At 47.1% G+C, this 15345-nt stretch overlaps 5 non-coding genes across 5 annotated transcripts; 2 read left to right on the top strand and 3 right to left on the bottom strand.

Annotated features, from left to right (window-relative positions):
* Positions 1–2178: 2178 nt before the first annotated feature.
* On the bottom strand, positions 2179–2251 carry Trnam-cau (transfer RNA methionine (anticodon CAU)). Its single transcript has one exon. It is a non-coding gene; the product is annotated as a tRNA-Met (tRNA).
* Positions 2252–9410: 7159 nt separating this feature from the next.
* Trnai-aau (transfer RNA isoleucine (anticodon AAU)) lies at positions 9411–9484 on the top strand. The gene has a single exon. It is a non-coding gene; the product is annotated as a tRNA-Ile (tRNA).
* A 370-nt stretch (positions 9485–9854) lies between these two features.
* Positions 9855–9928, top strand: Trnai-aau (transfer RNA isoleucine (anticodon AAU)). The gene has a single exon. It is a non-coding gene; the product is annotated as a tRNA-Ile (tRNA).
* Positions 9929–10533: 605 nt separating this feature from the next.
* On the bottom strand, positions 10534–10606 carry Trnaa-agc (transfer RNA alanine (anticodon AGC)). The gene has a single exon. It is a non-coding gene; the product is annotated as a tRNA-Ala (tRNA).
* Positions 10607–10799: 193 nt separating this feature from the next.
* Positions 10800–10872, bottom strand: Trnav-aac (transfer RNA valine (anticodon AAC)). The gene has a single exon. It is a non-coding gene; the product is annotated as a tRNA-Val (tRNA).
* Positions 10873–15345: the final 4473 nt, after the last annotated feature.

Genomic DNA, 15345 nt, shown 5'->3' on the forward strand with positions numbered 1-15345 from the left:
TTTTGTCAATAAAACCTGCTGGCAGCCATCCTGATTCACCCTCAGATCATGTCCATCTCCTCCTTCCCCACCTCCCACACCCGACTCCACACGTCCTCTGGGGGACCTGAACCCCCCACAGAAACAGGTCTTTGGCAGAGTAGCAGTTCTCAAGAGAGATGTGACTTCCTTACCTCCTCTACTCCAAAGGAAATGTGCTTTTGTTCATTTGCATGTTTGTTTTTTTTTTGCCAGAACATATATCTTCAAATACACTTCAATATTAGTGATGATGATGATGATGATGATGATGATGATGATGGTTTTGCCATCTCACAGTTCTTTAGAGAAAGAGTCTATTCCAAGTCTCTCTCAGTTATAACTGGAGTGTTGTTGGCTGTATGTGTTCCATCAGGAGAATCATTTTTCTTCTCTTTCCAGCTTCTAGGTTTCATCTCTCCCTTCACTGTAGCCCTCTCCCAGCATTTTCAGTTCTAGCACTGAAGGGCCAGTTCCTTCTCACATACATCTCTCTTTGTCTCCTGCCACTGAATTACTTTGGATAATATCAAGGAGAGGTTCTGCACTTTTATGGACTCGTGTGATTCTATTGAACTGACCTGGGTAGTCCCAGACAATCTCTCTGTGATGATTAGAATGACAAATGTCCCCTCTTAGGCTCAGGTACTTTGAAGATTTGGTTCCCCGTTGGTGGAGCTGTTTACAGAAGTGCTGCCCTCTGCTGGACGTGTCACAGGGGTCAGCCCTGAGACTCCATAGGCTCACTCTACCTCCAGTCTCTGTGCTTGGTGCTTGGGGCTGAGGTGTGATTTCTTGGCTTCCTCTTTCACATCCAGCCATGCCTGTGGCTTGCTTGGCAGCCTCCCCACCACCCCCATGCTGGCCTCTTAGCTCTCTGGAACCCTAAGAAAATTAAACTCTCTTCCCGATTCTGTGACCTTAACACAGCCACACAGTCATCTTCCCATGCAAGGTGTCTCCTCACTGGTTCCAGGAACTCAGACATGAGGATCTCGGGAAGGGACTTTACAATGTGTAAAACAGGAAATTGTATTTTTCCCATTTCCTTCTTCCTAGACTGATGTCTTGTTAGAACTTGAAAACTGTGCTTCCCAAGAAATCCCAGGAAGGTCAGGAATGGAAACGTTAGACTGCAGCCTGAGAAGTGTTCAAGTATGTGTCCAATTTCAGGTCAGGTGACTGCTCGGTAAGAAACTCTAACATAGGCCTCAAGGCAGGACATCTGGAAGACAGGAATTGCTGTTATTTAAAGGGTAGAGATTTAACAGAACACCTGTTTAGTCTACTTTGTTGGAGTTATTCTTAAGCGAGACACTTTTATGCTAATTAGTAAGGGCAGGTCTGGCACTGGCTCTCCAGCACACCTGGTTGCTGCCCCGCCCCCATCACCCCCACCCCCACGAGACACAGGGGTTTTTATCCTTTATCATTTCTTGGCGTCAGCGGTTTTTCATAGCAGATTATCCGGATGTCATTGTGGAAGCATGGCTGGTCGTTGTGTGTCCTGTCAGAAATGTGAAGAATTCCGAGGCTACAGCTGAAATTGGTAGATGTGCAATGCGAGGTACAAACGCCTCCTTGAAGACAGCATTCCTCAGGGTCGGACTCTCTCCTGGACTACTCAGGTCCCCTGGGTGTCAGGACCTCCTTAGGAAGCTTTGCAGTTCTCCACCAAGATCCACCTGACCCAGGACCAGTGTTCTCACAGCCTGGATTCTCCCTGTTCTGGTCAGGCTTAGTCTGTTTCCTAGTTCCTTTCAGTAAGAACACCAATTCAACTAGCCCAGTCTTGTAGCTATCCACAAAGTTGATGTCCAGTCGCTCGGTAAGTACCAAACACCAGGAGAAGGAGGTCCCGCCTCTTTGAGCGGTCCAGCCAACGCCACAGAGCGATCCTGTCTTGCTTCTCTGCGGCCCCAGAAAGTCTGTGGATCCACTAGAGGACCATTCCATTCACTGAACCTCGAGATCGCCTCTGTCATCCATGGCTCTGAGTTCCATTAAGATTGGCTGTGAGTTGTATAAAAGTTAGCAGAGAAAGATCTGGGTAGGCAGTTCACAGGCGTGGGTATCCTAAACCCTTGTGTGGTATTCGTTTGTCCAAAAAAGACTCTAGGTAAGAATGCGTTGAGGGGAAATCAGCCAGTGAGCAAAAACTGCCTTCTCTGAGGTTCGAACTCAGGACCTTCAGATTATGAGACTGACGCGCTGCCTACTGCGCTAAGAAGGCTCCCAAGACTCACCTCTTCGTTATACCTTACAGGAAACATTCACTCTCTTCAAGGTGTCCCTCCCCCATCCCCACCATCAGATCTCAAATCCCTGCATTTGTAAGTGTATTTTAGGCGGGGAATCTCCAAGAGAGCCAACACAGACTCTCTTGGTCCTGAGCTCTTGAAGAACCTCACAAGCCCCAAAACCACGATGGCGGACTGAACATGGTGCCTGATCTCAGCTACTGCTTTACTTCGTACTTTGTTACCTCATTGTTCTCAGCTCTTTCCTCTCCCGTGTCAACCTGCCCTGTTGGAACAGTGCCTATCACTGAAGACTTAAAAGTATAAACAGCCCACACTAGTTCTGGGAGACAGGTGTGCGGGACGGTTCATGCAAACTTGCAGGTCCATCCAACCATTTTGTCTCGGATAATCTCAAAATGTCACACAGAGATTAGCGTGGGGTCTCTTGTGGTTGTTGTGTTTGTTCTGTTTCTTCTTTCCCACCACTATGACCCCAAACCTATTAAGATCTTTTGACATTATTTAAGCATCCTGATTTTTCCATAAGCCTGTTTATCATTATTCTCATATTACTGATAAAGCTGAGACTCAGCAGAATTAATCACACACTGGTGATTGACAAAGCCAGACAAGAAACAAATCAGGGCTCAGCTTTCATTTTTTTTTCCTTTGAAAATTTCATACAGGTTGTCCTAGTTAGGGTTATCTTTGCTGTGACGAAACATCATGACCAAAGCAACCTTGGAGGAAAGAGTTTATTTGGCTTAAGCTTTCACATCACTGTCCATCATCAAAGGACATCAGGACAGGAACTGAAGCAGGGCAGAAAGCTGGAGGCAGGAGCTGATGCAGAGGCCATGGAGGAGTGCTGCTTACTGGCTTGCTCTCCATGGCTTGCTTAGCTTGCTTTCTTATAGAACCCCGGGATGACCCCACACACAAGGGGCTGACCACACCCTCCTCTGATGCCCATCAATCACTAATCAAGAAAATGCACTCCACGCTTACCTGCAGCTGCATCTTATGGAGACATTTTCTGAACTGAGGTTCCTTCCTCTCCATCGACTCCAGCTTGTGTCAGGTTGACAGAAACCAGTCAGGTACAAAGTATACAATGCATCTTCACCATATTCCCTCACACTCTTTCTTTCCTACTGTCCACCCCCTGGGACACACCTCACTCCCAGTCTCAAGAGTCATGAAGGTGACATTTTATAGTTGCCATTTTCCAGAAGAAAATCTTCTGTTCATGTGTCAACATTGGATCCGAAAGACGACCCCTCATCTACACCCCCCCCCCAAAGACAGCAGCACCACACCCTCTGTTCTAGAGGCATTTATCTTACCAAGTTGCCTCCCTCTCGCCATCCCCTGCCCTACTTCTATTTATTTACTGGGCTCATACTCTGCCTGGTCTTCCTCACAGTTTTCTAAAGAGTCCAGTGCCAAGGGAGTAGAGGAGGGCAGAGCTCAGTGGCTTCCACAGCTGTTTCTCACCCCAGCAGGATTCTGGTTTAATACCGGAACAGTCCTTTTCTCTGAGCACAACTGGTGTCCGGCTAGGGGATTTGTTTAAGACTTGTGGAACAGCAAGGCCAGTCTAGTCTACATAGCCAGCTGCAGGACAGCCAGGACTACAGGGAGACCCAATTTCAAACAAACAAACAAACGAAAAAGGATCTGCACATGGTCGAAGGTGGCTGGCGGTAAGGCTGGGAAGGACTCCGAAAAGGCCAAGACTAAGGCGGTTTCCTGCTCGCAGCGAGCCAGCTTGCAGTTCTCTGTGGGCCGAATTCATGGACACCTGAAATCTAGGACAACCAGCCAGGGACGCGTGGGCGTGACCGCCGCTGTGTACAGTGCAGCCATCCTGGAGTAGCTCACCACTGAGGTACTGGAGTTGGCAGGAAATGCACCAGAAGACTTAAAGGTAAAACGTGTTACCCCTCGTCACTTGCAACGTGCTATTCGTGGACATGAAGAACTGGACTCTCTGATCAAGGCTACAATTGCTAGTGGTGGTGTCTTCAAACCCCCCCAAGTCTCTGATGGGAAGAGAGGACAACAGAAGACTGCTAAGGATGCCTGGTTCCTTATTATCTCAGGTCTCTATATTCTTAACAGCTGTCCAGTGTCGGTGATTCCGTGGACTGTATCTCTGTGAAAAACACAATTTTGCCTTTTTGTAATTCTATTTGAGCAAGTTGGAGGCTTAATTAAGCCTCCAGCCAATCAAATTTCTGAATTCGAGTCTTAACCATATTTAAGTATTACTGTGGCTTCGAAGAAGCTTTTGATTCTGAAGTAGTGGGTTTTGATTGAGTTGACTTTTTTTTTTTTTTTAAAGCCATTTGGATTCTAATTGTGCTGCAGAAGTTATAGTAACAAACATTTGGTTTTGTATACACATTATTTCCACTCTGGTGGATAAGCTCAATAAAGGTCATATCCCAAACTAAATATATATATATATATATACATATATATATATATATTGTATGGACTCATGGAATTAATAGAATGTATCTTCTCTTTTTTAAAATTTTTATTTATTTATATTTTATATATGAGTGCTCTGCATATATACCTGCACACCAGAAGAGGGCATCAGACATTATTATAGATGGTCATGAGCCACCATGTGGGTGCTGAGAATTAAACTCAGGACCTCTGGAAGAGCAGCCAATGCTCTTAACTCCTGAGCCATCTCTCCAGCCCAGAATGTATCTTCTATTATGAGTCACATCCCACAGTTGAGAAGAGTCACGTCAATTGCACCAGATAGGATAGGGAAAGACCAGGTGCTGTGGGCAAGGCCATAAGGGATCTGCAGGAGCTTGGAAGCAAGCCAGCTCTTATGAAGATCCAAGACCCTCTGCAGCCTGCTGGCTGTGATATGATAAGTGGCCTAAGTCACATGGCTTGTGATTAATTCATAATCTTGTGCAGTTCCTTTGAACTGGGAATGATGTTATAATTGTAAAACTACACTGTAGAGGTAGTTGAGAGCACACACTTCTCTAACAGAGGAAAGAGTGTGGTTCCCAGCAGCCAGTCAGAGCATCCAGCATCCTCTTCTGGCCCCCTCTGTGTTTGCATTCCCATGTACACAGATACACATAACATCTATAAAACTTTAATAAACAAAAGAATATATACACATGTTAAATTATATTGTTTATATACATATATCAGATATATATCTGAAGAGCAAACAAAAGTTATATGTATGATATACTATCCAAAAGATGATGAGAATTGTCTAAATGACATTTATTGTACATTTAGAATTCCTTAGGGATTCAGTAAAAAAAATTAGTATTTTGGTGGGAAAGCCAGACTTCAAGACAGTACAAGTTGGGAAATGGCTTGGGAATTGAGTCAAGAGGTCCCATTGACCGTGTATGTGACAACTTTTTGTTTTATTCACATTCACAAGCTGTGCGCAGAGGGCCCAGGAAGAGTCATCTTCTATCAGATTGCCTGAGGGTGGACCAGGCCTTCAGAGGGAAGAGGAGTTAAGAAGTGGGCCTGGTGGAGGAGGGAGGACCCAGCCTAGGAGCCCCACTCAGCAGCACACTCTCACTTAGGGAGGTGCAGGCCCATCTTGAAAGCCAAATTTGATCTCCGGAAGGAAAAGAGTTTCTTTTTAAAGCCCAGGTGTGGTGGCTGTGCTTGTAGTCCTGACTCTAGAGAGGCAGAGACAGGATGGGGCTTGGGGCTCCCTGGACAACTAATCTAGCCTGGCAATTACAGGCCAAAGAGAATCTGACCCCAAACGAAGATGAAAACACAAGTGGGTGACTTAGGAGGGACATGTGGTTCCCTGGTCTCTACACTCCAACAGAGATGTACACACATGTATATACAAATAATATATATTAAATATTACATTTTATTATATATCATATAACAATACATCATATAACATATATACCACTTTCATTTGCTTTTTATTTACTTACTTTTTAAATTTTGTTTTGTTTGTTTTTTGTGACAAGGTTTCTTTGTGTAGCCCTGGCCATCTGGAACTAACTCTGTAGACCAGGATGACCTGGAACTCAGAGATCCACTTGCCTCTGCCTCCTGATTGGTGGGATTAAAGGCATGCAGCACCACCCATTTTCTCTTTAAACCATTAATACATCCCCATGGCACTGATCTGAAGAAAGGTAAACCCTTGAAGATATTTACCAGAAAATAGGGCCATGGAAGTCTAGAGTTGTAACAGGGCCCCAGACCTTAGTATACCCCCAGACCTTAGCACAACTGACTCCATGATGGACCTACTATTGAGGCTGTAACACTCAGCAAGTAGGCAGCACCACCTGCCAAAATGAAAACAGGGACTTGATCTACCAAGTGCACAGTTCTGGAACGGTCTCTAAATGCACTAACTTTGGTTTTTTTTTTATTTTTTTTATTTCTGCTTCTGCTAACTGTTCTTGTTCACAGAAGTATGTCCACCCAGGACATGGGTTTGGTGCTTCAAATCCTATCCTGAGAAAGACTCAGTGCTGCACTGGGATGGGAGAGCCCAGTGTAGTCCCCAGCCAGCTAATGAAGATTTTCCATTGTCTTAAGCTCATGTGTGAGTGGTCTTCTCTGGTGAGTAGCCCACAACAGGGGCTAGGGAGGAAAGGACAAACTGGGCATGGCTGGCATTCACCTCTTACTGCTGATTCTGGACCAGTGACTGCTCTGCCCTTTAGCTAATCACCCCGCAGGCTTGGACTTTTCCAACACACAGTTACTGACTCTTTTGTGGTGCTGGAGATGAAATCTAGAGACCAACATATGCCAGGTCAGCTGCTCTGCATGGTCACTCCATCTTTAACCTGTAATTTAAGACTTCTGTGTCTGGGGGATTGATGTCTTTGCCTATTCATCTTTTCAATTTTAAATCACTGGATAGAGCAGGTTCGTTTTCATTCAGAAATAACTCGAGGGAAGAACCCATTGCCTTAATTCTTCCGCATTGCTCAATATCGCAATGCTTCTTACAAACAGGGCAGAGGCACTGAGTGGTTCGTGGCTTTTCCCACACCAGGGAATTTCCTACAACACTTCTCTGTCTGGGGTCTGGAGCCCTGATGTCTGAACCTGAGACTTCCACAGTCTCCCCGATGGAGATTCCCAGATAGGAACTGGGAGTTCTGTTTTAGGGTGCGATTCAACAGATTTTAGCAGTACTGAGACAGCTCAACGGGAACTGAGTGGGAGTTTTGAATGTTAACCTCCTGTGTAGGTGTCAAACAGAACTGATCTATGTTGTCTAACACATACCAATGGGATCAGAGTACCTATGTATTTATAACTTCCCACGCATGGCGACCGGAGTCAACATTTTGAGGAACTCTGCCCCCATCTCCCAAAGAAATTAACTATCGCACTAAAATGTCCTAATCAAGCTCGCTGTACCCAAGAGCCCCGACTGCACAGAACCTCAGTAGTTTTGTTAGGGAGTAGATGAGTATCCGAGACCCAATTCAGGGGCTTTCGGGGTGAAGCTTTCCTGGGATAACCAGGGAAAGTTGGTTAGGTCCTTGTCAGCTGCGCAGGCACAGGAATTCTAACCCTGGAGAATTAATGGATGGATGTCGAGGACGGGGCTTTGAAATGAAGACGCGGCAGAGCTCTTGGACCGGCCTTCGGGACCTGACAGCCCCCTGGTAAAGCAGTTGAGAGAGAGGTGCAGTGGCTTGTGAAGTTCTAGGAGCTGTGCATCACTTGTCGCCCGCTCGCACTGTTTCGAATCCTCCTTTGTTGGTGTCTCCTGTGGTTGTTGCCGCCCGCAGTCAGGGAACTGGAGCTCGGAGGGTCGGTCGGTTCCTGGTGAACACGATCAACAGTGTCTTTTCACCAAAAGGTGGCGGAAGAACAAACGACTGGGAAGGTGGAGGCCGATGCCCTGCGTGACCTCCTCGGTTACAGACTCCGAGGATGCGGGCGATTCGGAGTCACAGATAGTCCGTGTCACCAAGGCTCCTGGTTGCGGCGACGAGGGGCTGTCTGAGAGGTCAGGATGAGGAGACTTCAAACCGGGCCATGGCAGCCTCCGGGTCAGAGGAATCCCGGGCATCAGGTCCTGCAGCGGTCAGCATCGGCTCCCTCCAGCCTCGTGGGCGTCGCCTTGGGCTTGCTCCGTTTGTCGCCGGGGTTCTGCAGACGCTGAGACCAAAAGCGCCCAAGGTCAGTGTCTTCTGTGCGACGTGAAAAGACTCCTTTCAGAATCTCAGGTTCTCCACTCCCCGAGACTTCATTTAAAGGGGAACGGAATGAACGCGGGAGACCATCTCCGAATTCAGACCCCCAGGACACCACAGCCTGCCGCCGCCTCTTCGGGTTCCCGCGGAGACAGCTATGAACCGCCCGGAATCGCAGGCGTCCCCGGACTTCTGGGACAGCTGCTGGTCTAGCGACGACGGTAAATCCGGGTTCAAGCCGAGCAGAGCTGTCGTCGCTGCCTCTCAGGACACGCGTGGCTGTGCCGAGAGGACTCGGCCGCCTGTGCCCGGCGGGGACGCGCTGCTCCTGGACTCACTCCTCACGGGACTCCGCGGGCCGCGACAGTGGCCGGAGGGACGAAGCCCCGCGGGCCGCGAACGGCGCAGGTCTCCCGGGCACCGTCCCCGGCCTCTGGATACCCGCGTCCACAGGACCCGAGCGATGCCCTGGCGGCCCAAGAGACGCGCGACCTGGCCGAGGCCCGCCCCCCACTGCGCTATCCAATTGTTTTTGGTGAACTGAAGGAGAAATGGGTAAAACTGGGGAGGCCGTGGGTCAGATTGTCACTTGGAGGCAGCAGGGAGATCTGCGCAGGATGCGGACTCGGTGAGGGCTGGAGGGCGCCATGCGGTGGTGCGGCCACCGAGCGAGTGGACCGGGCTGTCCCGGGCCAGCATCTCTGCATCAGGACTCGCTGCAGGCGACATTGCTTGCTCTCGTACAGAACTTTGTTTCTGCTCAGAGAAACTTTCTACTGAGAAAAACTCAAGTTTCGTACATTTTTTCAACTTCAAGAAAAGTTTACAATTTCAAGAAAAAAAAAATCACATCCAAACCGAAAAGAAAACCGAAAAACTTGGTCATTTTGCAATTACCGTCTTTCCTAACTGTAGAGACCAACAAAAATGCGTGCATGTGTATGGCCGGTTAGCTCAGTTGGTTAGAGCGTGGTGCTAATAACGCCAAGGTCGCGGGTTCGATCCCCGTACGGGCCATATGATACTTACGTTTTGGAACAAACTCCGAGATTTCCGTCTACTGGAAGCTATTTAATGCCTTAAATAGTGATATGCCTATCACCTAGAAAGGAACACAGCTCAAGCTGCTCTAGAGTCTTCAGTTCGGCCGCTGGAGGGCGACTTGCAGTCTGAGCAAGTATGTTGACCAAGGAACACCTGGGTCAGCAACCATTGGAACGTGATATTTACATTTTCCTTGTTCATGCTTAGAACAATCTGTGGTTCACACCTCTTTTCAGAAAACCTTGAAAATTACAACAGACTAACAAAACACCCCAAATCCTCTGTCAAATGACATTTGTGTCATTCATTGTCTGTAGACGTAGACAGGAAGTCCGACCTCCATGGCCGGTTAGCTCAGTTGGTTAGAGCGTGGTGCTAATAACGCCAAGGTCGCGGGTTCGATCCCCGTACGGGCCAAGTTGTACTTTTATTCAATAAAAAGCCAAAACTAATGTACTATTTTTAAAAAAATTTAAAAAAAAAACACAACTAACTAACAATAATAAAAAAAATCTACTCTGTGCAGCATTTAAGTCATAACTCTTTCAAAGGACTCTTTCTTTATTGCCCCACGGCTCCTAGCTCTGGCTTGTTTAAGGAATCTGGAAGCAGAGGGATACAGAGAAGACAGAGCCTTTGTCCTCGTCACATTTCCTAGTGTCCTTCTCTCCATCCGCACTGACTCCTCACCTGACCTCCTGGGTGGATCAGAAGGGTGGGTGACTCCTGCGTGCTTCCTGCCTTCTGCTCATCTAGAGACACTGAACTGAGGAATGTGGGGTTCAGAACCCCAAGCCATTCACCAATGTCCAACAGCTGAGTGAGGGCCAAAGCATGTCCTGGCAGATTCTTTCCTGACAGTTCTCTGAGCCAGAGCTTTGTCCCTCCCAACAGTCCCAGGGAGCCCGGCAGAGGTCTGCGTTGTGGTTTTTACTAAGAACCTTTCAGTGAGCTCCCCCATTGCATTATAAGAGCAAGGATCATAAATATCCTTGTAACGTAAAGAGTGGTAACATAAAATGTGGAGGATGTGGGCATCGATCCCACTACCTCTCGCATGCTAAGCGAGCGCTCTACCATTTGAGCTAATCCCCCGATGGTTTCTGCCTTTTCTTGTATTTTCTTGTGTGTTCAGTGCATCCTCACACAATTATGTACTCTGTCTTTGGTCAGGGAAAGCATGACAATGAAGGTCGATATGGTAGTACAGCTGAGATCCTTAGGTCCTAAGGGCTGAAAATGTAGGGAGTAAGCTGAGACTCTGAAAAGAGTGAGAAAAAAGTAACGCTGTTTCCGCCCGGTTTCGAACCGGGGACCTCTCGCGTGTTAGGCGAGCGTGATGACCACTACACTACGGAAACTTCCTATATAAGCACAATTTTCTAATTTCCAGAGAGACATTCTCAACTTTCTTAGTAAACGGTTTGATGATGGCGTTCATTGTATATCCCTGCATCATGGACTGGCTAAATCAAGGTAACTAAGACCGCTGACCTCCTCATCGCCAGCCCTTGGTGACCCCACCCTACCCTGCTGCTGCCAGATGAGCACTCATGGAAGCCAAGTCCTGTGGACCTCGTCCCTCGGTGGCTGGTTCACCTCACTCAGCACCATGTCCTCGGCTTCTTGGGTTTGAGGGACAGAGCCGCTTTTTAATAAGAATCCTTCTGGGAATTACCCTTCTGTGGAGGTGAAGGAGTGAGCATCTCAGAAGACAGTGATTAGTTCCTGTGAACGAGCAAATGTCTCAGAACTCCTTGATCCCGCTGCTGTGGCCATGTTCCCATTAGAGGGATGGCTCTGTGGCTCCATTTTCAATTTCTAAAGGAATCGTCATGCTAAGGACCTGGCTTTGAATCTCAGCACCCACATGGCCTCTCCTCCCCATTTTCAACTCCAGTATTAGGGCATCTGTCGCCCTCTTTCGTCTCCATGCGGCACTGCATGCAAATGCCCATGCACATAAATACTCTTTCCCGTGGATCCTGTGAGCCTTCCCTTCCTTTGTGTCAGCAAACGTCACGCAGAAACCCGTTTGTCATGGACTCGTAGTGGCCACACTGGGCAGAAACACAGGAGCCCTTCTTTCCTATCCTACCCTGGGGACTTCGCCTCTTTTTGAGCATCCAGGATCCCCTTAGCTCTTTTCCATTGATCCCCTCCCCCCAGGCTTTCCTCATAGCCCAGCTCCACTCTTTTGTCAGTTAGGGATCAGAAATGCTTTCTACCATGGACCCCCAGGGACCACACTGAGCTAGGACACAGGTAGGCAGTTTTCGCTATCCTTCCTGCCCTGCATTCTGATCTCTCCAGACCTGCTCTCAGTCCTGTAGCAGCCTGCCTGCAGGGCTCTCCTCCCTCCTCCCTCCACTCTGTGGGAACCTTGTTGCCACCCCTGGTCCCCCAGCTCTTTCCCATTCCGCTCTGGTTCTTTTCTCATAGCTCTCTCCATTCCTTTATGTCACCTGTCAACCTACAGAAGCCCTCTCTACCAGAACCCCACAGCCTCGGATCCAGAGTGGGCACCAGCCGCCAAAGAACAGAATACCCACCCAACCGGGACAAGATCAGATATCGTCCCCGAGAAACCCCTCAAATTGCACAGCTCCAGTGCCTATTGGACAGGGAGACAGCAGCCTCCAGGAGAAGCCCTAGTCCTACTGCAGTGGACCTTTAGAAATGCAATGAAGCTGCAGCATCCGACCAGGACTTCCAAATAGCAATTATGAGTATGTTCAAGGACCTTTAAAAGGATGTGAACAAATAAATGCCTTACTGAAAAACCATGGAAACACACACAGTTGGATGAAACCATGAAAACCTTTTGAGACCTGAACATAGAAAGAGAATCACGGAAGAAAACCCAAACTGAACCAAAACTGGAGATAAAAACTTTAGGGTGTCGGCCGGGCGTTGGTGGCGCACGCCTTTAATCCCAGCACTCGGGAGGCAGAGCCAGGCGGATCTCGGTGAGTTCGAGGCCAGCCTGGGCTACCGAGTGAGCTCCAGGAAAAAAAAAAAAACTTTAGGGTGTCAAATAAAAACCTTAAACTAAGCCCCATTAGAAGATGATGAGACATTGAAGAAACAATGTGAGAACAAGATAGGATAAATAAATAGCTCAGTCAAAGAAAACGTTAAATCTAAAAATAATTAAAAGTACAAAAGTAAATCCATGTCTACCCTAATTGTCCTCATAGAACCTACATCCAGTGACTGATGGAAGCAGATGCAGAGACCCACAGCCAAGTGGGCCTAGCTCCTGGAATTCAGTTGAAGGAGGGATTATGGGAGAAAGGGTGGGGGTCCAGCTCATGATGGGGAAAACCACAGAGACAGCTGACCCAAGCTAGTGGGAACTCAAGGACTCTGGAGTGGCAGCTAGGGAGCCTGCATGGGACCACACTAGGACGACAGTTCTGTGGCTCGATCTGTTTGTGGGACCTCTGACAATAGGACCAGGATTTATCCCGAGTACACGGACTGGCTTTTTAGAGCCCATTCCCTATGGTGTGATGCCTTACTCAGCGGTGATGTAAGCGGGAGGAGCTTGGTCGGGCCCTAACTTGGTATGCCAGCCTGTGTTGACTACCCAAGGAGGTCTTACCCCTTATGATGAGGGGAGGGGGAAGCAGGACAAGTGGAGGGAGGGGAAACAGAAGTTAGTATGTAAATGAAAAAAAACTGAATAAAAAAATTATAAATAAATAAATAAAACCAAGTACAAAACATCCAGAAAATCTGATCAATGCTGAGAAAAAAAAAGTTTTTGCTTTTGTTTTTTTTTTTTTTTGTTGTTTGTTTGTTTGTTTGTTTGGTTTGTTTTGAGACAGGCTTTCTCTGTGTAGCTCTGGCTGTTCTGAACTCCGTTTTTAGACCAGACTGGCATCGAACTCACAGAGATCAGCCTTCTTCTGCCCTCCAGCCCCACCACTGAGATTAAAGGCGTGAGCCACCACCACTGGGGCAAAAAAAGTTTGGCACAAGCACAGAAGAAATTTACCCAATCTGAAGACAGAGGTGCCTGTCCAAGCACAAGACGCACACTGAACAACAAATAGATAGGACCAGAAAAGAAATTCCCCATAACACATGATAATCAAAACACTAAAGATACAGAAGAAAAAAACAACATTGAAGTTGAAAGAGAAAAAGATCAGTCATAAAGTGATATATGTATAAGTGTTACAAGGACATTTCAAAGTCTTAGAAAAGTCTTAAAAATTCTTGTAAAGGCATGCATATTTGAATAATACCTAACTTCTCAAGGGACACAATGTTGGACCCCAAAATCTGGGGGTCTCGAGTGGGTGCGCCAAGAACCCAGACTCCAGTCCAGTTGATGCAATAGCAAGAGGTTTTTTTTTATTGAAGCTTCTATATAGAAGGACAAACTCTACTCCTAAGAGCAAGAGCCGCATCTTACTGCAGCCCCATGGGCTTTTAAAGGAAAAACCCACAAAAGCCATAAGATTACCATTCCCATACTGTTTAGTTTCACAAGATCATGGTCTGGTTACAGAGTGATCACAGAGGGGGTACAGTTACATCAACAGGTACATTCTTCCTGAAACCTCAACGGGGGTATCAGGGCGGGAGTGGAGTTTACACAAAGGTCACAGTAGTCCTTCCTGGAACACCTGCAACTATCCCAGTCACAGTTGAGCGCATCTCTTAACAGAGATCTCTTTATATTGTTATATGGTTGCAGGGGAGATTGAACAATGGCTGAGTCAGCTTGCTCTTAGAACTAGATTTTTAGTTTCTCATTTCCTGGTGCTTGAAGTTTCTCTTTTCCTGAAGCTTGGGGGTGTAAGCCTGAAGGGCTAGGGTCTTTCAACTTTGAAAACCACTGGGGCCTGGACAGACATTTCACAACCAAGGAGATGACAGGTGTCAGCCCAGACTACTATACTCAGCAAAACTATCAATCACCATCAGCGGGGAAAGAAAAACATTCCATGACAAAACCAAATTTAAGTAATCTCTCTACCAATCCAGTTCTACAGAAAACATTAGAAGGAAAACTTCAGTCTGAGGCAATTAGCCACATCCCAAAAGATACAAGGTGTGGTCACTTTTTATTTATGTTGAAATGTGGTGATATTTTATTTGTGCTTTGATAAATAAAGCTTGCCTGGTGATCAGAGGGAAAAGACCAGCCATTTTAAGGAAACAAGGTCAGGCGGCACCCACCCTTAATCCGATCACTTAGCAGGCAGGATCTCTGTGTGTTCAAGACCACACTAGGGAACAGAACCAAGCATGGCGAGAGACACCTTTAATCCCAGTACCAACCATAGAGACCTGGAGGTCAGTACAGATAGGCAGTGACAAGGAAGTGAGGTACCTGGGCTAAGAGCCAATGAGAGGGCAGAACAGCAAGGCACTAAAGGCGTGGGTAGACAGGCATTAGCTCATATTTGGAAGCTGCAGAGCTCTGAGGTAAGGTGGATGGTGGCTATCCCTATTACCCTGATCTCTAAGGCTTTCACCCCTATATTTGGCTCCACATTTTTTTTATTTAATAAGACCATTTAGAAATTCTTCTACAACAAGGAAAAAATAATCCCACAACAGTACATCAAAAGAGGGGGTGGGGGGACCCACCTCCTGACAACAAGAGACCTGAAATCAGTAAACACTGCTCATTGACTGACAAATTAGATGAGAAAACAGAATCCAACTTTCTGCTCTAGCCAAGAAACAAATCTCATCAACAAGGATGCGTGTCACCTCGGGGTGAAAGGATGGAAAGAGGAATTCCAAGCACATGGACCCAAGAAGCAAGCAGGTGTGCTCATCTTAATACCAGACAGAATGGATTTCTAATC

This window comes from Peromyscus maniculatus, chromosome 5 (assembly GCF_049852395.1).
Source record: "Peromyscus maniculatus bairdii isolate BWxNUB_F1_BW_parent chromosome 5, HU_Pman_BW_mat_3.1, whole genome shotgun sequence".
In the NCBI taxonomy this organism is placed as follows: Eukaryota; Metazoa; Chordata; class Mammalia; order Rodentia; family Cricetidae; genus Peromyscus; species Peromyscus maniculatus.